This window comes from Periplaneta americana, chromosome 7 (assembly GCF_040183065.1).
Source record: "Periplaneta americana isolate PAMFEO1 chromosome 7, P.americana_PAMFEO1_priV1, whole genome shotgun sequence".
Classification (NCBI taxonomy): Eukaryota; Metazoa; Arthropoda; class Insecta; order Blattodea; family Blattidae; genus Periplaneta; species Periplaneta americana.
The window spans coordinates 145771407-145786697 of NC_091123.1; the positions used below are offsets into that span (position 1 = coordinate 145771407).

The window sequence follows — 15291 nt, forward strand, 5'->3', positions numbered from 1 at the left end:
CCGCACCGACATGGCATGTACAAACTAAAAATGGGCATTATGTACAGTCTTAGAAACAAGTTTTGTCGCACAGATACTCAGAAAGGAGGCAGTGCGCATGATCAGAGGACGAGCGACCTGGTTCACAAGAGGACTGGTTGGGGTTATAAAATTAGTTTTGTTTCTTTGTATGTCTGATCATGCGCATTGTGTCCTTTCTGAGTATCTGTGCGACAAAACTTTTTTCTAAGACTGTACATTAAGGTGAGACTAATCCCAGCAACAAACATTCCGACTTTAGAACTCGCTCCATGAGGGGATGAGTGACACGAAATGGTCTCAGGCTTGTTTTACGATGACCTTGCCCCACAAACCGCGGGGCAGCGAGCAACGGGCCCGCCCACGCGGGGACCAATGAACCCACTGCAGTGTGACGCCACACCGGCTGGGAGTGACCGCGCGCTCTTCCTGATGCAGCGTGCAGCGTCCTTGGAGGCCCAGGAGTCCGCCAGGCCGACCGAGTTCGTCTGAAGAGCATCAGAAAAGCTGAACCCCGACCACGCTGCAGACAAACAAATGACTGTGTTTCTGTGTTCGGAACACTCTACTACCAAGCATTGTTTGTTCTTGCACGTGTGACTACATCTTCCGAATTCCCAGTCTCCAGTCATCTCGATCCTCCCTTAGTATCCCTTTAGACGAGGCCACTTTAGTGGCGCTGCTTTATAAATTAATTTTTTTAGAGAATTTTTCAGTTTTCTAGTGGTCATGGACATAGAAGGAGATACAGCTACTTTGGCAATTTTGCTCACACGGAGAAAGAATAGACTAAAAATAGAAGAAGAGTCTGGATTCATCCATTATTTTGGAAAGAATGAATCGAGGACTATTCCATACCTTGTTTAATGATTTACATCAGGACGGTAAAAAAAAATATTAATTTAAAGTTATGCAAATGAGGAACAATATGGCATAAAACATATATATATATATATATATATATATATATATATATATATATATATTAATATTTAAGAATCCAAAATTAAATATAATAGGCAGCAAACATGAAACCATATTTCAACCAATAGGTTATACTACAATCTGTTCTCCAATCAGGAGATTAAACGCAAAAGGAATGTGCTTACTATTGCGTCATCTATTGGAGCGAAGTAGATAGATAATATTACCGTTATAACGTCAGTTTAAAAAACATGCGCTCTCCTGCATATATTATTTCCTGTATGGAGGGATTACAAGACCAGGAGATTAACCGTGATCTAATTTTGTAACTAGGGTAGTATAAGTATGTGTGTATCAGTGTTATCGTTTGTGCTTTGAGAGTTAGCCAATAGAGATGCGTGTACCCACGTGTGTGACCTTATGACATCAACATTCGTTCACAGCATTACCCCTCTCATTCCCCTGAAACTTTCTCGTGGTTGGAGTACAGTAGGTGTCTGTTGTGTAATGATAAAGTCAAAGACCGTGGTGTAATTGAACCCAAGTTCGAACCTGAGATCAACTAGTTTTTTTTTATCTCTTTGTTAATTTATTTACATTATTTTAGATGCATTATTTTATTTTAACGTAAAATAAAGGAGATTTTGCTACATAAATAATATAACTGTAATTCGCACTAGTCCAGTATTTAATTGTCTAGTCTACGGTTATATTATTATTATTATTATTATTATTATTATTATTATTATTATTATTATTAGTACCGTCATTCTATATTATTTTGTGCCAGATCGTGCGTATTTGCTTGTTTTCCGCACAGAACCAATACGCGGTAAGTGTGAAATACCACATTCAGTATTCCCAACGTAACACACATAACAATTTCCCTCTTCTTACCGCTTAAGCGCGACATTCATTTTACTGCTTTAGGCTTTTAACATATATTTAGAGACGTTTAACATAGTAATAATTATAAATTGGAAACTTACCACTGCAATTTGACCTAAATTGCAATGTTAATTATTGTTTTTAAATATTTGCAAAAATTAAGTAAAGTCTACTACTCCACGAAACTTATTGCATTCCTGATACAAGTAACATTAAGGAAGCCGTGAAAAAATCAACGAGATTCCAGATGCCGATGTTATTACTGCAATATGTTATATAAATAATATTGTTAAAATATTAAAATGAAAAATAAATCATTACATAACCTTACCGTTTGTTTTAAGTTCGCATTTATAGACTGGGGGAAAAAAAAGACAGACGTATATCACGGCCTGCTGGAGTATAGTAAACACAGAAAACATTTTACAGCAACAATGTTGAAGAAAGATATTTTGGTGTTCCGAAGTTGGCGTCATTAAACAGAAACCAACATGGAGATTTCATTGCAACTAATTAGAAATTCGTCTTTCAGGTATGTAATAAACGATCTTCGCACAAAATAATGTACGATACACGAGCGGTATGTTTGTTTTCATGTTCTCGGAAATTAAAAAAGCTCAATTACGTTTCGCTTTTTCAATCTTTTCCTCGACCATGAAAACGTCAACATACCGCTCTTGTAACGTATATTACTATTGTCGTAACATAGCCTGTATATTGTCGTAACGTGTAGATGTAGGGAATTAGTGGTCCAGCAGTTGTCCGTTAGCAGCGCCACGAACGCGCTACTCATGCGCCACTAAAATATTGGCCTGGCGGTGGCCCCGTCTGAAACCTACCATTTAATTCCATGTATCGCGACGAAAAGCGCTATTTTTAGTGGCCGCCACCAGCGGTGAAGTCAACCACTCAGAGCGTCTTCAGCGCGACTGATTTTGTGCTTGTGGTTGTGGCTGCGTCTGAAGGCCTCCATTTAAATACATTATCCACGAGCGGCAGCGCGTTGTCAGCGCTTCTACAAGTGGCCTCGTCTGAAGGGACTCTTAAACCACATATTTTTTTCATTATGCCATTCTACCAGTCGTATGTACTCCCTGGCCTTCTGCGTTTCTTTCTTTCAGAAGGTTTCCAATCAGTTTCTTTGGAAGTCTTGTATTGGTCAGTCTTTGAATATGGCCAAATCACAATAGCTGTTTTGTCATTTTTTTTCCATTAATATTTGGTTCAGCTCCATTTTACTCTCATATTTTTTCCATTTCTAACTCTATTTGATGTTCTGTTTGCCCGTCTCCAAAGATCCATTTCAGTTGCCAAAATCTTTCTTTCTTGTGTTCTTGTTATTGACCAAACTTCAGATCCGTATACTATGATTTTTTTTTTTTTTTAGATTTCATTGGAAATAAACTTGTTTTCCATTTAGTTCTGTCATCCCCCCCCCCCCAAAAAACATTTAATAATGGTATCTAGCCTTTTCACCCTGAATATTTTTATTTTGGATTTACATATCAATCCCCTCGTTTTTACTAATATTCATAATTTTCACAGTTTGTAATAATCTGACCATTATCCAAAATCAAGGTTTGCTGAGTTCTTCCTATGCATATAGGTAGCCCTGATTTAGGTAGTGCTATGCCCATGACCCCGAAAAATATTGCGTCCCTTACCAACAAACGTAAGTAAATATTTTAGTAGTCAAACTGTAAACATACTGTAGTTTCATGTAACAATTTAGCATATGCCACTGTCTAAAGCATCTGCGAAGTAAATATATATATATATATATATATATATAATTTAATTTCAACTCGATTCTTTTCTTTTCTAGTAAAGAAAAGTCTGAGATAAGGTTTTTCTATATAGCTAACTTTATTCAAAATTTATCTAGTACAAACACTAAAACACTGGAAAGCAAACTTCAAATCTATGAATGTGCCAGTAGAAGAGAAAACGATGCCAGTATATTCTTTACGCTTTGCAGATGATCAAATAGTAATATCACAGGAATATGAAGATACTGAATGCGTGATGAGGAAATCGATTGAAGATTACGAAAAATGGTGTTTGGTAATTTTATACTGGAGAAAAAGGTGGTGGAACTCTGTGTAGAATATATTACAGCGAAAGAGGAGATGATTTGATTACTGTTCAGTGCACGGGAATGTTATCGTTTTCAAACCCCTTTCCATCCAGTTTTGAGACTTTCAAGTTCTAAGCGAAGCTCGAAGAACAATTGAGGATCTAACATTCTAAATGTGTTAAGTGCCAAAAACAAATTTCTGAGATATTGATGAAAAACATGAAAAACACTGCGTAATGCATGTTGGGATACCTACAACACCGTCTTTTGGTGCAAGAATGAGTCACTTAAAGTTGAGCTACTACAAAGACAATGTAGTATGATATTTTCATATGGATGTTACTCCCTTAGATTAAATAAAATGAAATTATGTTAAAAACATAATTATTAACACATTTCTCAATTCCATCAAGAAAAACATAAGAAAGAGGCCTGTTCCGCCAGAAAGAAAGCACTGGATAAACCTGTTACATATTAGGCCTACATCAGAATCGTATTTACGCATGGGCCTGGGCCAACGGCGGTAAATTCTGAGAGCCCTTTAAAAGACGCCTTTTGGATTTCACGTTCTCTCAGCTTGTCTGTACTCTGCCTGCGGTCTTCCTTGCTTTCAGAATATCAGGACATCAAATCGTCCTCTCAGTCAACTCGAGCCGCGTTAACTGCTATAGACTGTCGAAGGGAATATCTCAAATACGTTTAAAGTAGTCAGGGTTCTATACTCAACTCATGTAAGACGGCGCTCAACTCGGCAAGTCTCGGATTACCAAGTCACAAGAAATAATTACATTAATACTCATCGCTGGGTTTCCAGTGGGCTGAGATACATCAATCAGACCGCAGTGCGTTACTATTCCTGCTCACTCACGCCAAGTGTACCCTAACTTTGACGGCAGTAATAGACTACATACAATAAAATATTTTAATAGGTAGTATTGCTTCTATTGAGCATCATTATTATAAATCATTCTAACAGTAAATAAGTCCTACTAAGGAAACCAGATATTTCTGTCGATGGATCTATAAATGATACCTCGTTTTAATCGTGACAACATTTTTTTAGTTCTTTTAAGCATTCTGATTATTGTATTATGTCTCTGTTCTGTAAAGAATTTTAGATTATGGCGCAAATAGCCATAGATGCTGACGCGCCCTTTTTTAAACCCCACTAACTAACTAACTCTATAAATGACAATATATTTTGCACTGTTATCTCCTAACAGAATCCATAAATGTGCTAAGGAGATAAGATATCTAACAATAAACAGGAATATGTTGTTAAGTCAAACAAATTGTCTTTCTTTTTATTGTATATACTGTACGTGGGGGACATCATCCAAACGAACAATTTGCCAGTAAGAAACTTTGCTTCTTTTATTGTCCGTTGTGAAAGCATGTCATGCTACACGATGTACTAAGCGAAGACGGCATCCACCAATGGTTAGCACGTCTGGCCATGAAACGAGCGGGCCCGTGTTCAAATCCTGGTTGGGATTTTTTCCGGGGTTTTCATTGAACAAATGAAGCAGAATTACTGGGTAACTTTTGGTGTTAGATTTGCGACTCATATTGCCATCATTAATTTACATATCATCATCATCATCATCATCATCATCATCATCATCATCCAGACAATACCCCGGATTCAGTTCACGGTGCGGCGTGCTGTACTTGTACAAGAGCACGGCCGTTCGACTACCCAATCATTCACAGAATAGGAGCGGTAAGCACAATAAGCATCAGGCTGCAGTGCAAGCCTTCGGGTCCCTCTCCGTACAAGAGGAAAAAAAAAAAAGCGAAGACGGCACTCTGCTAAGAAATTTGAATGCTATAAAATATCAATGTCACAAAGTTTTTTAAGTTTTATGCGTTTTACAACAATTGAGCGTGTATGTCATATTACAAATAATAGTGCTTACCTTTAAATAATGGGCCTTTATTTTAAAACAAAATTACTATTACTCTTTCAGTTTTTGAAACGGTCTCTCTTTTTGGATGATGATACAAGTACGGTAGTTAAAATTTCTGTATCACTTTTTCGCTTCAGCTCTTCTAGTTTCGTTATTTGTGCGTCTTCTAAAGAAAAACATAATTAGTGCACCTATAATAATAATAATAATAATAATAATAATAATAATAATAATAATAATAATAATAATAATATAATAATAATAATAATAATACTAATAATAATAATAACATTTGAAGCACATTTATATGAGCAATGAACACACGTATCTAACAAAATGTGACTCCCATAATTATGCTGATGCAACCTAAAGTGCCTTCATTGATATCAATTTAATTATAGATTGGCATATCAGACATCTTGCGCTACGGGGCCTTCCTGTACGCTGAAATATTCTAGTTCCAGGAATTGCGATCGATCGACTTGCCATGATAAATCTGCCTTACACAATCCGTCACTGAGCAATAGTTACTTTACTCCTATCTGATCAAAATATTACTGTTATCTTAGCCAGGGAGGTGGAGTGGAGAGTTGAGGGGTAGTGACAGTGACTCATTTGAGGTATTAATTGCCCAGGGCTTTTGGCTAGGCTTTCAGAGAGCCGGACCTGGGAAGGAATCTTGCACTTAAACACTCTCATAGCCCTATTGTGCGTGATGAATGCCCAAGTCCAACAGGTGACTGGATGGCATTCGTGAATCTGATGCTCACAGGTACAGTACTCCAACCACGAGAAAGTCTCTGCGAAATGAGACGAATCGGGGTAATGCTGTGAATGAATGTTGATGTCATAAGGTCACACACGTGGGTACTCGTATCTCTAATGGCTAGCTCTCACAGCACAAACAATAACATTGCTACACACATATTTATACTACCCTAGTTACAAAATTAGATCACTGTTAATCTCCTGGTATTTTAATCCCTCCATGCAGGAAATAACATATGCAGGAGAGCGTATGGTTTTTAAACTGACGTTATAACGATAATATTATCTATCTACTTCGCTCCAATAGATGACGCAATAGTAACCACATTCCTTTCACGGTTGATCTCCTGGTTGGAGAACAGTAGATCACCCTGTCTCAGAGCTCACAGAGACGGGTCCCATTCTCAGACGAGTACCTGATAAGCCCTGAGCCCCAAGCCCTTTCTATATCAGTATCGGAAAACCTTATTACCCTCAATACTTCATCCCAGCCTCTTTTTAGCTAAAACAGATTATAGATGAAATTAGAAGATGGAGAGTGTTGGTGGAATGATAGAAACGAGATTGCCCTGAGAAATAAATCTCACAGACGCGGCATGCCCAGGGTTGCTTTATTTATCAATGCGGGACTTACAATAAGTGATGTGTAATACATCGTGGAAAGGACGTGACAAAGCAGTAGAGAAAAGTGTTCGTCAGATGCTTACTTCCCGACTGAAACAATCAAAAAGCCTCGAGCCCGCTGCGAGTTAGTGCTTGCATGAAAAGGAATCGCATTCAATAAAATGCAGTACTACAGTATTTTTTTCGGCAAGAATACGGGAATCATGGTCACAGGAAGAAAAATAGCGAAGAGACTATTGAAGTGATTTGTGTGGAGTGTAGTACTGTATGAGGCAGAAAAATGGACAATACGATGAAGTGAAGAGAAACAAATAAAAACATTTGAAATGTCGATATGAAGAAAGACGGAGCGTGTGAAGTGGACAGACAGAATAAGAAACGAAGTTTTGTTGGAAAGATGGGTGAAGAAAAATGATGCTGAAACTGATCAGGAAGAGGAACAGGAATTGGCTGTGTCACTGGTTAAGAAGAAACTGCACTGGAAAGAATGGTGAACAGGAGAAGAGTTCGGGGCAGAAAAAGATATCAGACGATAGATGATATTAGGTTATATGGATCATATGCGGAGAATAAGAGGAAAATAGAAAAGAATGAATGAACAATCCTAAATTACTTATGTTGAGACGTGTGACTGTACCTGTGTTCCAACAGAAAAACAGCCAATTACAGTGGAGTTTCAAAGACCGCTATACGATGTAATCCTAATAAAGACCCAAAGGAAAAACCAATTAATTAATGAACGACTATAATAATATTGCTCCATACTGCGCAACTTCAGTTCGACTGAATTGTGATCTAGATGTTCTGCTTTTGCCCCTTCTCTATTGGACGCCGATTATATGGTGCACTTCTGATACTGATTTTATTATTTCGTACTATGACATGTTGGAGGCTTGTCCAACGGTCTGTTACTGTGTTCGGTTCCCTACAATGACTATACACTGCTCCGCCGATTTAATAGAATGTGTTTCAGTCTAAAGAAACCAGAAAACAGTACAACGTGGTCTGTTGTGACGAGAATCCAAGCCCCCGCATACCGGTAAGGCATCATGTCACAAAACGTTCACGTATGAGTATTTTCGACAACGTAAATATTATTCAACGCCTAGAAAACGGCGCAAATATTAAGTATATTGCTGGAGAGTTTAAGGTAATATTTATTTACTTATTCATTAATTCATTCATTCAATCATTAATGAATTAATAATCTATTTATTATTATATTTTATAGATAGATATATTCTAGGAAATAAAATTAATTGGTATTAACGTTGTATCAGATTCACTCTTTATAATGAATTAACAACTCTTAAATACTCATTACCGTATGATCGATGTTTTTCTGTTCATTACATTCCTCTACTTTGATGCTATACCTCACAGATGTCCAATTGTAACTCCTACGAGATAATCCCTGGCGTAAGCAACCCGCAGCGCATATTCTTTAAGGTCGTTTTTCCTATTTTATATGGGAAGTTATTGACTTTAGCAGAGCATGCTTGACGTGCAATATCTCCTGGTTCTATAGGTGTTTGGTCACCCATGATGTAATGCCATTCCATGACCTAACGCTTAAAATCCTAACCATCAGTCACGAGGTTCAAAACCGGCGGAGGACGATGAATTTTAAAGAGCCATAAAATCTTGAGCATTGCTTCTTCCGTGAGAGAATAGTAAAACCATGAGTCCCATGTCGTAGATTTACGGCACGTGAAAGAGCGCTGTCCAGGGAAAGTTAGTCACCCATTTCTCATCCACAATGAATTTAGACGGTGAATAAGCTCTGCGGTTGAAGCGTAGCTAAATACACTGCTGCTACTGCTATTATTACCATTAGGCCTATACAGTATAGGCTATGATAAGAACTCGTCTTTTTCGTGTTACGAGTAGTCTACGAAAGAGCTGCTCCAACCCCTTCTCCACAAGCAACAGACCTAATCTGTTATCAGTTTCGTGTTGCGTTGTTAAGGTTAAAATGAACAGTTCTGCATTAAGCTTGACTGACACACACTTAATTACAAACTGACTTTATCTTGTGACTGTGACACGAACATAAAATAATACCAGAAGACGTCACAGCCGCCATAATTGCACATATGGATCTGAAGCACCGTTCACACTATACCTAGGTTTATGTCAGATTTTAAATCAACCTCGCGCAGCTCTGAATAATGAACATGCACTGTATCTACATACATTACGGTCATTTCTGATAAAAATCACGGAACTCTAAACAATAGGCATTCATTGTATCTATATAGGCTACACTACAAAGTACGGTCTTTTCAGATTTTAAACATCACGCAACTTACGATCATTTCAAATTCTAAATTAACCTCTCACAACACTAAATTATAATAAACTAGTGGCTTGTGCAGCAATTGCTGCAAACTAAGTCCACAAAATGTTAAAAAAAAAATTGTTCAGATTTATTTTCAATGAAGAATACCAGACATTTTGATAGTTATTTGCTTCCATAATAGTGAAACATATTCCCTCTGAATGTTTTTTTTCTCTCCAAATACTTTTTCTTGAACCTATCCGTCTCCAGTTCTTGAGTTTCAATGTGAAATCGCAGTAACAATGTCAGGATGATCAGTGGGTTTTTCATGTGGGTGTAATACAGTAGCTATTTCGGGTCATTGCGGATTGTATGTGAAAGTTAAGAAAATGTAAGGTTTGTCATGCTTTGAACAAAAGACTTAGCATCTTGGTATAGCTGCTGCATGTTTCGTGAACTACCCTGAAATGTAGAGGGCAAAATCATTTTTTCCCACTAAGAGATCTTGCTGAGGTGATCAAGAGACTACAAAATCTTGTATGCCTCTTATTTTATCAATAAGTAATACCTTTTGGTCTTTTCTTATGAATTGTAATTTTTTGCGCTTCTTCCAGAAAATACTGATCTATCAAATACTGCTGGATTAATTTGTGTAACAATGAATGTTATTTCGTATATTCTCTGTAATATAGGCTGTTGTGAGGAATTTATTGCTGATATGTGGAAAATGAGGCGTATGATATGTCAGAGTTGTACAATCTTATTTGCGCCCTAAATAAAATTGTCCATCGAAAATCGTTAGCAGCTTCAGTGTTTCATTTGTTGCTGGTTGCGGGAAATAAACTTACTCATTACGGTAGCAAGAAGTGAAATGGCATGCTATTTTCCCTACAACAAAATATGCTTGGCAGCGATCACAAATCTAATCAATTAAACCAAAGAAATATGAAATTAAGTTTGATGTAGTTTAAAGACGCAGCTAAAATAGGAAGCATGACTCAATTACTACCAAGGAAAGTTAGAGAATCAGACTTATATAATATATATATATATATATATATATATATATATCACACTGCCATTACATATATGAAAAGGACCCACACCACTCGATTAATAATTGTAAAAATATTTCATTTTTAATAACAATATTGTTACCTTACGTAAGTTTTATAGTTTTCAGTAACATAAGTTTATATAGGCCTATAGCCGTTACTCAGTAAATTATAGAAATGAAGATCTAATATAAAATATTCTTTCTCTGCGTCTACTTACATAAAGCCCCAAAAGGTTTCACTTTCATATATCAGTATAGGATTATGTGTTGCATTAACTATAATAATATTTCATTTTTAATGGTAATAATTCATCAAACATTCTTAAGTTTTGTAGTTCTTAACATCCAATACACAGCTGTACTCGGAAAACTACAGACCAGAGAATCAGACCTGTAAATTATTTTTTATATGTTATCAACAAATTGCACAAATGAAGATCGACATATTGACATTATGATGGAAAATAATCTGAGCCATCTGAACTCTATGTCAGCAATCCTGTAGGTCATGGCCTTCGTGTAATAGCCTATTGTTTATTGTAGTGTGTGTTTTGTTTTATTATGAAATGCAACACGGCCGACTTGATGCTCGCTTCGCTTAAGGAAGCGAACATCAAGTCGGCCTTGAATGCAATTAATTAGTTCTCAAAACTGACGAAAGATGGATTTTGGAAAAAAGGAAAATGATGTAGGAAAATTGACATTTCACTGAAAATATTATTTTTCCGAAAAACTTTTGGTTCCAAGCTTCAAAATGAGGGGTCATTTATTAAAATCCGTTCAGCCGTTTTCCCGTAATTTCCATTAACAGTTCAAATTATATATAAAGATATTCACTGTGTCTACATATCGATGGCCCATAACCAGACTGTTCCAAGTCCGTTTTACTTTTTTTTTTTTTTCAGGAGAGTTATTTTAAGCTCCTGACACTCAAAGTTTCATGAAACAATTTGAAATAGCTTCACAGCAACCTTATGGAGGAATATTTACAATTTTGTTCGATTCATATATGCAGACAAGAACTGGAACATAATGAAACACAGATTTATTGCTTACAAAAAGCGGGACTTAGAACAGTCTGGTTCTCAGCCATCGATATGCTACGAACATTTCAGATTTTAAATAAACTTCACGCAACTGTAATTCATAATAAGCATTCACTCTATCAACATAAAATACAATAATTTCAGATTTTGAATTAACCTCAAGCAACTTTAAACAATAATTAAGCGTGAATTGAATTATTAAAATAAAACTGTCGGTGGTGTCGGTACTGCTTTATTGTATTACAGCATTCGTGTAAGCTTTCGCTAATTTATAATAGGCTATATTTCTACCGTATGCCTTTGATATGTTTGATTCTGCATTGAGTATGTATTAAACAATTGAGGAGCAGACATGGAAAACGGTATAAGTGCCTCCGAGATCAAATTTTGTTTTTGTCATGGAATGTGATATATGTAGCAGCGCCAATGTCATAGTAATGAATATATGTGCCAAACATCCTTCCATATAGTCAAACAATGGCAATCAAATATAAGTCCCGTAGTTCCCGTAGTATAGTCCTGATGAACGATATAAGTGCCACTTACTGTATGTTCTGTGGAGGGTTACTCGCTGTGTTGATCTGCAGTGAATGTAGCGGTGTTGTAGCATTTATCATGGATAATAACAGACCACTAACTATAAAAGTATCTAAGGCAAAGAGTTGTGTAGAAAATAGGAAACTACGGCAGCAAGGGAAGCCATACACAACTGCTAACGGAGAGGGTTTGTAAAGCCATGGTTCCTGATACACGACACTGTAAGGTCGGCCAGAATTAAAAAAAAAAACATTCAAAGTGATTTCAATGAAATCTGAAAACTTCTTGGATGTGGCTTCAAAAGCTGATAGGGCTCTAAATACGTTAACATTGCGCATTACTCAGGTATCATGGATTCGAGTTGCTTGCGATCATCCAACATTGGTTCTTACCAGGAATAACTTGAGAGATTCTAAACAGTGGAAGACATGTCAGGTTCTAAGAAGAGGACGAACACTGCAGTCTATTACAAATCTGGAGACGTTTGCTATACTGACTCCTAAGAGCTCTTTAAAGGCAGACCTTCTGGCAATGCTAGATTTCATGGACACTAGTATCATGGTTTTTATAAGGACCTGTGCCAGTAAGAAAAACAAACAGTTTCTCATGCTTATAATTCAAACTGTTAGTTTTCTATCTTTTAATATTCACAAATCACTCGACTAATTGCACCGTTTTCAAGGAAATTACACATGGCACTTAAGTCGTTGTCAGACTTTGATAATGCGGGAGCCAGTTACACTACATAATATTGTCAGTAATGGGTTGTTTCACAGCTCAATATGTTTGCAGGGAACTTAATTGGATATTGAGACACTTTATGTTGAAAAAATTAAATAATAATTGCAAGTACACAGTTTTTTGTGTTTTCCCACACTTTGACATTTTGGCACATATACCGTTTTCCTTGTCCAGTCCACAATTTCAAATTATGTTGAGAACATATAAACAGCTGTATTTCAAGTTAATAATAAACTAACAATAACGACAAGAAAGTAAAAAAATATGAAATTATTGTAGCGTATGTATGGATACGGAATTAAAAATTTGGAGCGAGTTCTGATGGGAGTCCACATTTATGTCGGCAACAATTTCACACGACTGTCCACAAGTAGCATATAAACAGGGGTTCTTGTTTACTGCACATGTGCAGTGTGTTATGAGCGAAACATACAATAAGAGAGATCCAAATTTTATTTCCGTATCTGTACATACAGTAGGCCTATATGTTTTTATCGTTGTGGTATAACAGCGCGGCGTTAATGAAAATTAAAGGACCAGAAATCAGCAACACTTTATCGCCCCATATCCAGTTAATGACCAGATGTCATAGGCCAACGCTAGGTAGCTAGTCGAATTTCTTACTGTTTAAACTGCGACCTGAGTACCCATTTCAAAGACTTTGGGAAACAAAGTCATAAGTGTAGGGCCGGAAATCATTCCCTTTCGCTAGTAATAACTTAAACAACGCGTCGAAGTAAAGTACTGAAGGTGTGCATTTTATTCAATATATTTTTTTCGGTTCAATGAAGTGACTTCCGTCAGATTTCTAACCACTCTTGGAGTAACAATAGCTGTACGGTACGCACACTTGCGTAAGTTGTGGAGTTCACACAAAAACTATGGTAGCTCTCACTTTCTCACAAGACAATTCCTTTGAAGATTATACGCACTGTACTCGTTGCTTATGCATGATTACAAACAACATTAACCGTTACAATCTGATGCACACCCGTGTTTCCAGTTAGTACTATCTTTGTCATAGCGCAAACACACAAATGTATCTTTAAGAATATGTAGATAATGAGCTTTTAACATTTAAAATAAATTATTTTAATGATTTACCTCTGCTTCAGAATATGTACAGCAGGTACATTTGGTTTAGCTATTTTACACGTTGCCTTCCATAAGGTTGCCTTTCCATAACTTCAGGCTAGCCAACTATTAATTTACAATTCATTTTTGATAATCAGATAAGCCGATCTCACTGTTACATATATCAATACATTAAAGCTTTCTTTCAATCTTTATGGCTTAACACATTAAACAAAAAACAGGTTACATATCACTGCTTAGTATATTTGCATTTGTACTTTACGAACGTTTTCATCCTGCAAGGGACATCATCAGTAAAATAACATCAAAATATCATAGTCTATGTATAAAATCAAGATACGTTATATAGTCTACATTTCGCTGATGATCAAGTGCTGATAGCGGGAGATGAAGAAGATTCCAGCTATATGTTTCGTAAATTGAATGAGGCTTATAAGGAAGGGGGCCTAATCAATTAATTTCAAGAAAACAAAATACATGGTTGTGGGTAGTCGCAGCAAGGTACATTTAGATACTGGGGATACACAAATAGAAAATTCTGAGTCATTCAAATATTTGGGTGTTACCCTCAACAGTCAGGCCAAAAGTGATGAAGATAATAATAAGATTGGTCAAGGAAAGCGGGCCATAAGACAATTAAATACACTCCTGTGGAATGACAAGGTAACAAGGAAAACCAAGACAAGTATATATAAAACTATAGTAGAAAGTATATGTACCTATGGATCATTGGGAAATGAGAGACAGGATGAAGAAGAAATTGTTGGCTTTAGAAATGGATTACTGGCGCCGTAGTTGTCAAATTTCGAGGATGGACCACATTAGGAATCAGGATGTCCGTAATATAATGCAGGTATGAGGAGATATCTTACAATCAGTGGAAACTAAACGTCTGATATGGTATGGACATCTCCAGAGAATGTCAGCCGACCGCTGGCCTAATAAGGTCTTCAACTGGACTCCCCCGGAAAAAAAAAAAGAAGAGGAAGGCCAATGAAAAAATGGAGCAAGGAGGTTCAGGAGGATATGGTCTGCAGGGATCTACATGTGGGCGATTGGCAAAACCGGAGTACCTGGAAGTTGAGAAGCGGGAGACGCGACAGCCGTAAAATTACTCGCAATACATACATAAAATCAAGTATATAAAATGTACAAGACTGTTTAACATGATACATAACGTATGAAGAAAAATCTACACTATAATATGAGATTTTTCTTCATACGTTATGTATCATGTTAAACAGTCTTGTACTGGGACATCATTTTATTTTTACTAACACTTTTAATATTAACCTGGCTATACCTTTGGATTAACGGCTGAGAAC

The 15291-nt window shown here is 36.6% G+C and overlaps 1 protein-coding gene across 1 annotated transcript in view; it reads right to left on the bottom strand.

The window, feature by feature from the left end:
• Rhp (GTP-Rho-binding protein rhophilin) overlaps positions 1–15291 on the bottom strand; it is a 287147-nt gene that overhangs the window by 226424 nt on the left and 45432 nt on the right. The gene's annotated exons all lie outside the window — the stretch shown is intronic.